Source organism: Petaurus breviceps, unplaced genomic scaffold (genome assembly GCF_028583685.1).
Source record: "Petaurus breviceps papuanus isolate PSGF00001 unplaced genomic scaffold, PetGlider_PUasm1.0 187, whole genome shotgun sequence".
In the NCBI taxonomy this organism is placed as follows: domain Eukaryota; kingdom Metazoa; phylum Chordata; class Mammalia; order Diprotodontia; family Petauridae; genus Petaurus; species Petaurus breviceps.
In genome coordinates this window covers 1,817,595-1,825,791 of record NW_027185799.1, presented here as the reverse complement: position 1 = coordinate 1,825,791, position 8,197 = coordinate 1,817,595, and the positions used below count along the sequence as shown (strand labels likewise).

At 35.1% G+C, this 8,197-nt stretch overlaps 1 pseudogene; it reads right to left on the bottom strand.

Annotated features, from left to right (window-relative positions):
* Window positions 1–207: 207 nt before the first annotated feature.
* Window positions 208–8,197, bottom strand: part of LOC138163038 (ran-specific GTPase-activating protein pseudogene) — an 8,857-nt pseudogene continuing 867 nt past the window's right edge.

Below are 8,197 nucleotides of genomic sequence, written 5' to 3'. Positions count from 1 at the left end.
GTTCTCATTCTCCTTGACCTCTCTGAAACTTTTGACACAATTAACTACTCATTAATGCTTCCTATATACTCTCTTCTACCCTCTATTTTTGAGATGCTATTCTCTCTTGGTTCTTTTCCAATCTAGATGACCACCTCTTTAGTTTCCTTTGCTGTATCTTCAGCCATGTCTGACTCCCTAAGTGTGTCTGTCCCCCAAGACTCTATCTTAGGCCTTTTCCCTGCCTCTCTTTCTGTACCCTCTGTTTCCAGTAATCTCATCTACTCCAGTGGCTTTGATGATCAGGCCATCTCCAGTTTTCCTGCTTTGTATCTTGCCTCTGGACCCAGATGACTCTGGAGGATAAAATAAGGCTGGTGACCACACCTTAAACCCAATTCAATATGGCTTTCATCGATTGGCCAACAATAGGTCCTAGCCCAAGTGATCATTGTTTGGGCCCTGATGACTCAGAGTGAATGTAATGGTTTCTGTTTTGGCCAGAGATCCTGAGGGATTGGTCTTCCCCTCCCAGATGGATTTTTTTGTGTGTGATTAAATAAAAAGGGTCATTCTTTGGTTCACTTATTGACCAGTCTTAATCACTGCATGGACATTGCTTCAGTCAAAGCGAGAACTCAGAAAGACCTTAGCTTAGAAAGGCCAAGGTCTCCCGCTGCATCTGGGGCCAACTCCAGTTGTCCTGATCCATATCTTGCCACTGGACCCAGATGGCTCCAGAGTAGAAAGTGAGGCTGGTGGCTTTGTACAGTCCTCCCTCACTGAAATCTAATTCATTTGTAAGTCATGGTATAATCTTCTTGATATCATGTCCTTCAAAAATGAGGGACAAACAACTACTGTGAATGATATAGATATGTCCCAGATCTACATATCCCAATCTCTGCTGATCCCCAAAAAAGAACTGTCTGTTGGATAAATGGGTTACCTGTAGACATCTGAAATATGTAATCAAATCCAGAATTCATTAGCTTTCATCTAAATCCATACCCTTCCTTATGTCTGTTGTTGGTGTCATAAGCTTTATATTTAACAAAGTTAATAACATAGGAGTATTCCTTTTCTCTGGGTAGCTAGGTGGTACAGTGGATAGAGTGCCAGACTTGAAGTCAGGAAGATTTATCCCAGACATTTACTGTGTAACCCTAGGCGAGTCACTTAGCCCTATTTATTCAGTTCCTCATCTGTAAAGTGAGCTGGAGAAGAAAATGGCAAACCACTCCAGTAGGTTTGATAAGAAAACCCCAAATAGGGTCATTGGACATGACTAAAATGACTGAATAGCAAAATTCCTCCCCCCTCCATTATCCTATCAATTGCCAAGTTGTAGCAATTCAATCTCTGTAAATATGTTTTTCATTTATCTTCTTCTCTCTGCAACATAGTCTGCTACCATAATTCAGTCTGCTTACCATCTCTTACCTGGACTATTGTAGTATTCCCGACTTCCAATTCATGCTTCACAAAATTGTCAATATAACCATCTAAAAGCTTAAGGTTGGCCGTGTTGCTCTACCACTTAACAAACTTTGGTTGTCTCTAGAATAACATACAACCTCATTATTTGTAAGATTCTGTAACACAATTTCAGAGTTAAATGTCATCTCTGTGGCTAACTAATCTATTAGATACCTGAAAAATAATTCTCAAAAGTCTTTCACAATTTTGATTTTCACTTGCTTTTGGGGGCTGAATTCAAATAACTTCCCTTCATACTCTACATTTTGTTCAGCTAAATTAGCTTATTTGCTATTTCCTGAACTTTACATTCCATTTCCTACACCTCTACCTTTGTAGAAGCTGTGCCCCATGTCTGGAAGACATTTCTTCCTTACCTCTCCTTCTTAGGCCCCCTAACTTCCTTCAAGACTGAGTTTATGTGTTATTGTCTTTTCTGATCCCCCTATTTGTTAATCTTCTTTTCCTCAAACTTTTAGTCAAATAATTTGTCTATCTGCACATTATACCCCCCAAATATCAGCCAAGATCCTTGAGGGTAGGGACTGTTTTGCTTTGTTATCCCCACTAATTAAAATAGTGCTTTGAACAATTCCTTTTTATTTCTAATTTATTTATTTTTTAGTATTTATTAAAACATTTTTGAGTTCCCAGTTCTCTCACTCCTTTTTTGTACTTCCCCCACTCATTGAAAAGGCAAGCAATATATCAATTATACAAGTGAAGTAATGGAAAACGTATTTCCACATTTAGCCTTCTTGCAAAAAACAACACAATAGAAGGCAAGAAACATAAAGACAATGAAAACAGTATACTTCAATCTACACTCAGACTCCCTCAGTTCTCTCTCTGGAGGTGGATAGCACTTTTAATCATAAATCCTTTGGAGTTGTCTTGAATCATTGTATAGGTCAGACTAGTTAAATATTTCATAGTTTATTATCCTTACAATATTGCTGTTGTTGTGTATAATGTTCTCCTTGTTCTGCTCAATTCACTTTGCATGAGTTCAGAGAAGTCTTCTCAGATTTTTCTGAAACCATCCTGCTCATCATTTCTTATATCACAGGAGTATTCTATCACAATCATATACCATAACTTGTTTAACCATTTCCCAATTAATGGGCATCTCCTTAATTTTCAATTCTTTCCCAACGCAAAAAGAGCTGCTACAAATATTTTTGTACCAATTTTTCTCTTTTCTTTGAACTCTTTCAGATATAGACCAAGGGGTGGTATTGCTGGGTAAAAAGCACAGCTGCCCTTTGGGGAGAGTTCCAAAATGTTCTTCAGAATGATTGTACTGGTTCACAGCTCTATCAATAGCACATTAGTACATCTATTTTTCCATATCCCCTCAAGCATTTATCATTTTTTTTTTCTATCTTGTTAGATAATCTGATAGGTGTAAGGTGGTTTTTTTTGTTATTGTTGTTCACCCTTCATCTTTTGAAGAGGACCACTGACATCACAGGGAAATGTCTTGGCTTACACTTGGATTATATTTAAGTGAAGAAGAGTGGCACAAAGCCATCAGCCTCACTCTTTCTTCCAAAGTTATTGAAATCTAGTGGCAAGACAAAAGTGGCAAAACAGGCAATGGCCTTAAATTCAGTGGATGACCTTGGCATCTTCAATGTTTGACCAAGATCTAAGTGGTCCACAGTGAATGCTTTAGCTGGCTTCATTGCTGTGGAACAAATTATTCTCATTCATCCATTCTCCTGAGGGAAATCTCCACATGCTTGGAGAAGATACCCCCAGTCCCCCAAATCGCTGATGGTTTTGAGGCCTGTCTTTACCATCAACTTGATTTAGCCTGTCTGCCTAGACAGTTTTACTGGGATATGGTTGCTGCACATGCTACAGCTTCTTGGAGCCACAGGTGAGAGGTGGGCATCAAACAAAGGTAGGTGAGTATCCCTGAAAAGGGCTCAGCAAGCCCTCACACCTCAGAGTTATTTGGATTTGCATTTTCTAATTAGTAGTGATTTAGAGTATTTATTTCATGTGACTATTGATAGCTTAGTTATCTTCTTCTGAAAATTGCCTATTCTGTCCTTTTACTATTTATCAGTTGAGGAAGGTCTCATTTAAAAAAAAATAAATTTGGCTCAGTTCTCTACATATTTGAGAAATGAGGTCTTTATCAGAGAAACTTGCTATAAAATTTCTCCCTGTCCTGACCCCCAACCACTTTCTTGTTTTCCTTCTAGTTTTGACTTGATTAGTTTTATATGTTCAAAAGCTTTTTAATATCATGTAATCACATTTATCTCTTTTACTTCCTGTGATCTCTATTTTGTTTGATCATAAATTCTTCTTATAGGTTGAACAGGTACATTTTTCCATGCTCATCCAACTTACTTTTAATATTACCCTTTATGTCTAAATCATGTACTCATTTTTACCTTATCTTCTTATGTGAGATGTTGGTTTATGCCTTTTTTCTGTCAAACTGCTTTCAGGTTTTCCAGTTTTTTGTCAAATATTGATTTCTTGTCCCCCAAACTTGGATCTTTGTATTTATCAAACACTACTACTATGGTCATATAGTATTGTATACCTAATCCATTCCACTGATCCACCACTATATTTCTTAGCCAGTACCAGATTGTTTTGATGATTACTTCTTTGTAATATAGTTTGAAATCTGGTACTTCTAGGCTTCCTTCCTTCACAGTTTTTCCACTGATTCCCTTGATATTCTTGATTTTTTGTTCTTCCAGATGAATTTAGTTATTTTTTTCCAGCTTTATAATTCTTTGTTAGTTTGACTGATATGGCACTGAATGAGTATTTAGGTAGAATTGTCTTCTTATTATATTGGCTTGGCCTATCCATGAGCAATTACTATTTCTCCAGTTGTTTAGATCTCTTTATTTTTGTGAAAAATATTTTGTGATATGTTTACATAGTCCCTGGGTTTGTCTTAGTGGGTAAACTCCTAAGTGTTTTATAACATCTACAGTTATTTTAAGGGGAATTTCTCTTTCTGTGTCTTCCTGCTGGGTTTTGTTGGTAACATAGAAATGCTGATGCTTAATGTGAGCTGATTTTATATTAGTCACAGAGACTTTAATTTGAATCAGGCCTCAGATTCTTATGAGTTACATAATCCTGGGTAAGTCAACTAACCTCTTTTAGCCTTTTTCTCTGTCTCTAGAATGGGGAGAGGTAGGTAGGTGGAATAATAGATTGAGTCTGGGTTTGAAGTCAGGAAGCCTCGAGGCTCTTCCTGAATTCAGATTTGGTGTCAATACTTACTAGCTGTATGACCCTGGGCAAGTCACTTAACCTTGTTTGCCTTAGTTCTTCATCTGTAAAATGAGCTAGAGAAGGAAATGGGGAAGCATTCCTTGCCAAGAAAACTCCAAATAGGACAACAAAGAGTCAGACACAACTGATATGACTGAACAACAATAAAATGGGGACAATAATAACCCAGATAATAATAATAATGTTAATAATCCTCACAAGGTTCTTGTGAAGATCAAATGAAGTTTTATATGGACAGCACTTTTAAAAACCTTAAAGCACAGTATAAATGTTATCATCATCATCATCATCATCTTCATCATCTTTCTTATCCTTATTATGTGCTTTGTTTCATGACATTTCTAAAATTTTTATCTGAACTTTTCCTCACTGACCATTTCTAATTTTGGTAGATTTTTGCTTTCTGTGAGTGTTCAGTCATTTTTCTCCTCTTGGCATTTTAAATTGTTTTTTCATTTGAAGGGGAATACCATGAGTTTGAATTCTTTGGAATCTCTTGCTTTATCTCTTGTTTAAAGATTTAGCATATAGTTTCATATATATATATATATATATATATATGTAGCATATAAAGTTAGTGACTTAAACTCCATGAAAGTGATGATAGTAGAAGATTTAGTAGTTATTTGAAATTCTTATTGAATAGTGTTGCCCTATTTTGAGACATTTTAATGGCACCCATAATTTTTCCCAGAGGACAGAATGAGGAATAATGAAGTTACTATAGCAGGGCAGATGACAGCATTATAAAAGGAAAACCATAATAATCAGACATAGCTCAAAGTGACATGGATTACTTCTGCAGGTACTCCTATTAGAAGAGGTTGGATAACCATTTGGGGAGGTGATTGTAAAGGGAGTCCTTTTCCTCCCTCATACTAAATTTGATACTATAATAATAACAACACCAACAACACAGTATAATAATCATTATAACTAGCATTTGCAAAGTACCAAACTTATCATCTCATCTGATCCTTATGTAAATGAATAAGCAAAAAAAAGTTAAAAGAAGATAAGTAGTAGGTGAAAGTTTTAAAGGACTTATTACATTCCTATAATTACATAGACATTTCATATTAAGTTTACTTTTTCCTTAAAAAAAATCTGATATTTTCTGAACTGGCAGCAAAAAACCTCAGACTGAACAAAAAGATTCATCACCCTAGGTAATAGACCCAATTTCTGAATGGGCCAAGGAAGTCAGTAGTTAGCAGTAATCCAACTTGGTCTCAGTGATAAAGATAATACTTTGCTTGGTAATACCCAATGTCCAATCTGGAAGTGCTAAAAATAGGTCCATCCTTTTCATTGTAGTGGATAATGGCAATCTTATGCTCATGTTTTTTTTTTCCTCTAGATCTTTAAAAGCTAGAGGATCTCTAGATCTATCACATATCATAGACCTTTTAGAAAATCTCATTAAAACAGTTTGCTTCCTCCACAGTACAAAAAATCCTAGCACAGCTGAAGAGAATGCAACAACAAAAAATAAGTGATTTCTGTCTAAGAGAAATATTTTCCCAATGAAAGAAATTACCTTTAATGTAATTCATTCAATTTAAAAACCATTTTGAACAGTGCCTGAGGCTTAGCACAGTGCCTGGCACAGTAAGCACTTAGTAAATGCTTCTTATTTAGGTCAACCATTTTCCTTTAATCATATTTTATATGTTTTGAATGATTTCCTATAACTTGAAAAAGTGGTAGGGTTTTTGTTGTTGCTTTAGGAAGTGGTGATCTAAAAGTAATGATGGTACCAGCAGCCTTTACTTTTCCCTTTCTGTTATAACTTTTAAAATGTATTTTACATAACATATAAATTATAATATACTGAAAATTATTATAAATATAATGTATAAATATATAGAAATTTTTTGATCATAGTTATATTTTCTCAAAATAAATGTTGCATGTTTCACAGCTCTGATAAAATACACTTTCTATAAAATTTACCTGGACCTAAAACTTGGAAATCTTTAAAATCAGTAAATATATAAACATATTCCTAATAGAGTCAACTGAAATAACCACAAAATTATGGAATTAAGAGTTTGCAGACAGTGGCTTGTTTATTAAAGGAAGTAAACTCTTGGGGTTAAAAAAAAAAACAAAAACAACCAAACTTGGGAAGTAAAATGATTTAATTATCTAGATGTCATAGACAAGTTATGTCTATAAAATAATAATAAAATTTTGTATTTTTACACATACATACAGAGTACATGTTTTTATCTACATCTGAATCTACAACTTTATCTGTATCTAGTCTTTGTTTCTATATCCATATCTATGTATTTTATATTTCTACACACACACACACACACACACACCTCTGAAGACAGTTCTAAGAATGCCTGCAGTGATGGATCAATGGTAACATTGTTGGAATAAATGTGTGACCATTCTAAAGCAACCATGCCAAAGAATAAATCACCTGAGTATATGTGTGTGTATTCCAGTCTATTTCTACATAGACACAAATGCATCTATTTCTAGATAGACACACACGAATGTTTCACACACGCATCTTTACAATCATATAAGTATAAAATCACTAGAACCCATTCATTCAAATGACCACCATGTCCCACAAAGGGAGGTCATATGCCTACCTTAAACTACTATCAATGCTACAGACATTTCTGGAATTGCTCCCAGAGCTTTAGAAATAAAATCTCCTTTTCTACATGAAAAACTTAATTTTTCTTTTTCAAAACCCAAAATGGTATTCCTCAGCTCAATCACTCACTTTATTGACCAAATCTATTTGTGCTAATGAATTCCGGATGTTTCTAAAAATCAATCTATTTCCCCTCCAAAAAAAGGATGAAGATTTGCTGTGATTGAGGAAAATTCAGTACAATGGTTTTGAAGACAATTCCAAAAGATGGAATTCCCCATTTTTATGTAATGGTAGCATCACTAGAAGATGCCTCCAAAAGAGGACTTCTTTGAATAAGACAGTATGCAATGTGATGTTGAGGTATGACTGTAAAATAATCAAATCGGTTTCTACAAACAGCAAAGGAAACTTTAGTTTCTTTACTTCATAGTTGTGCCTTTTAAAGTTCTGATATGTTTGTAAAATATTCAGCTTCATCTCTTCCATAATGTGGGTTGGTTTTCTTTGGCAGCTTTCAAATTTTTATTCACTCTTTTTAGATAAATAAATATTTCCGCTATGGAAAAGCATAGTAACATGTTCGTGATTGTGGAATGGGTCTGCCTGAGGACATTTTCAAAAGGGTAAACAATCTGGACGCTGGAATTCAATTCTTTATACGTAAAGCCCCTTGCAAAAAAAAAAAAAGGAAGGAAAGAATGAAGAAAATAAAAGGAAAAAATCAAGAATGAATGCAAGACCCGCAAGATGATTTATTGCTCTATTGCTGTTCTTCAGCGTCTTCCGGCATCTCTTCCTTCTCTTCCATTTCCCGGCTCTCTGGCTCCCCCTGGG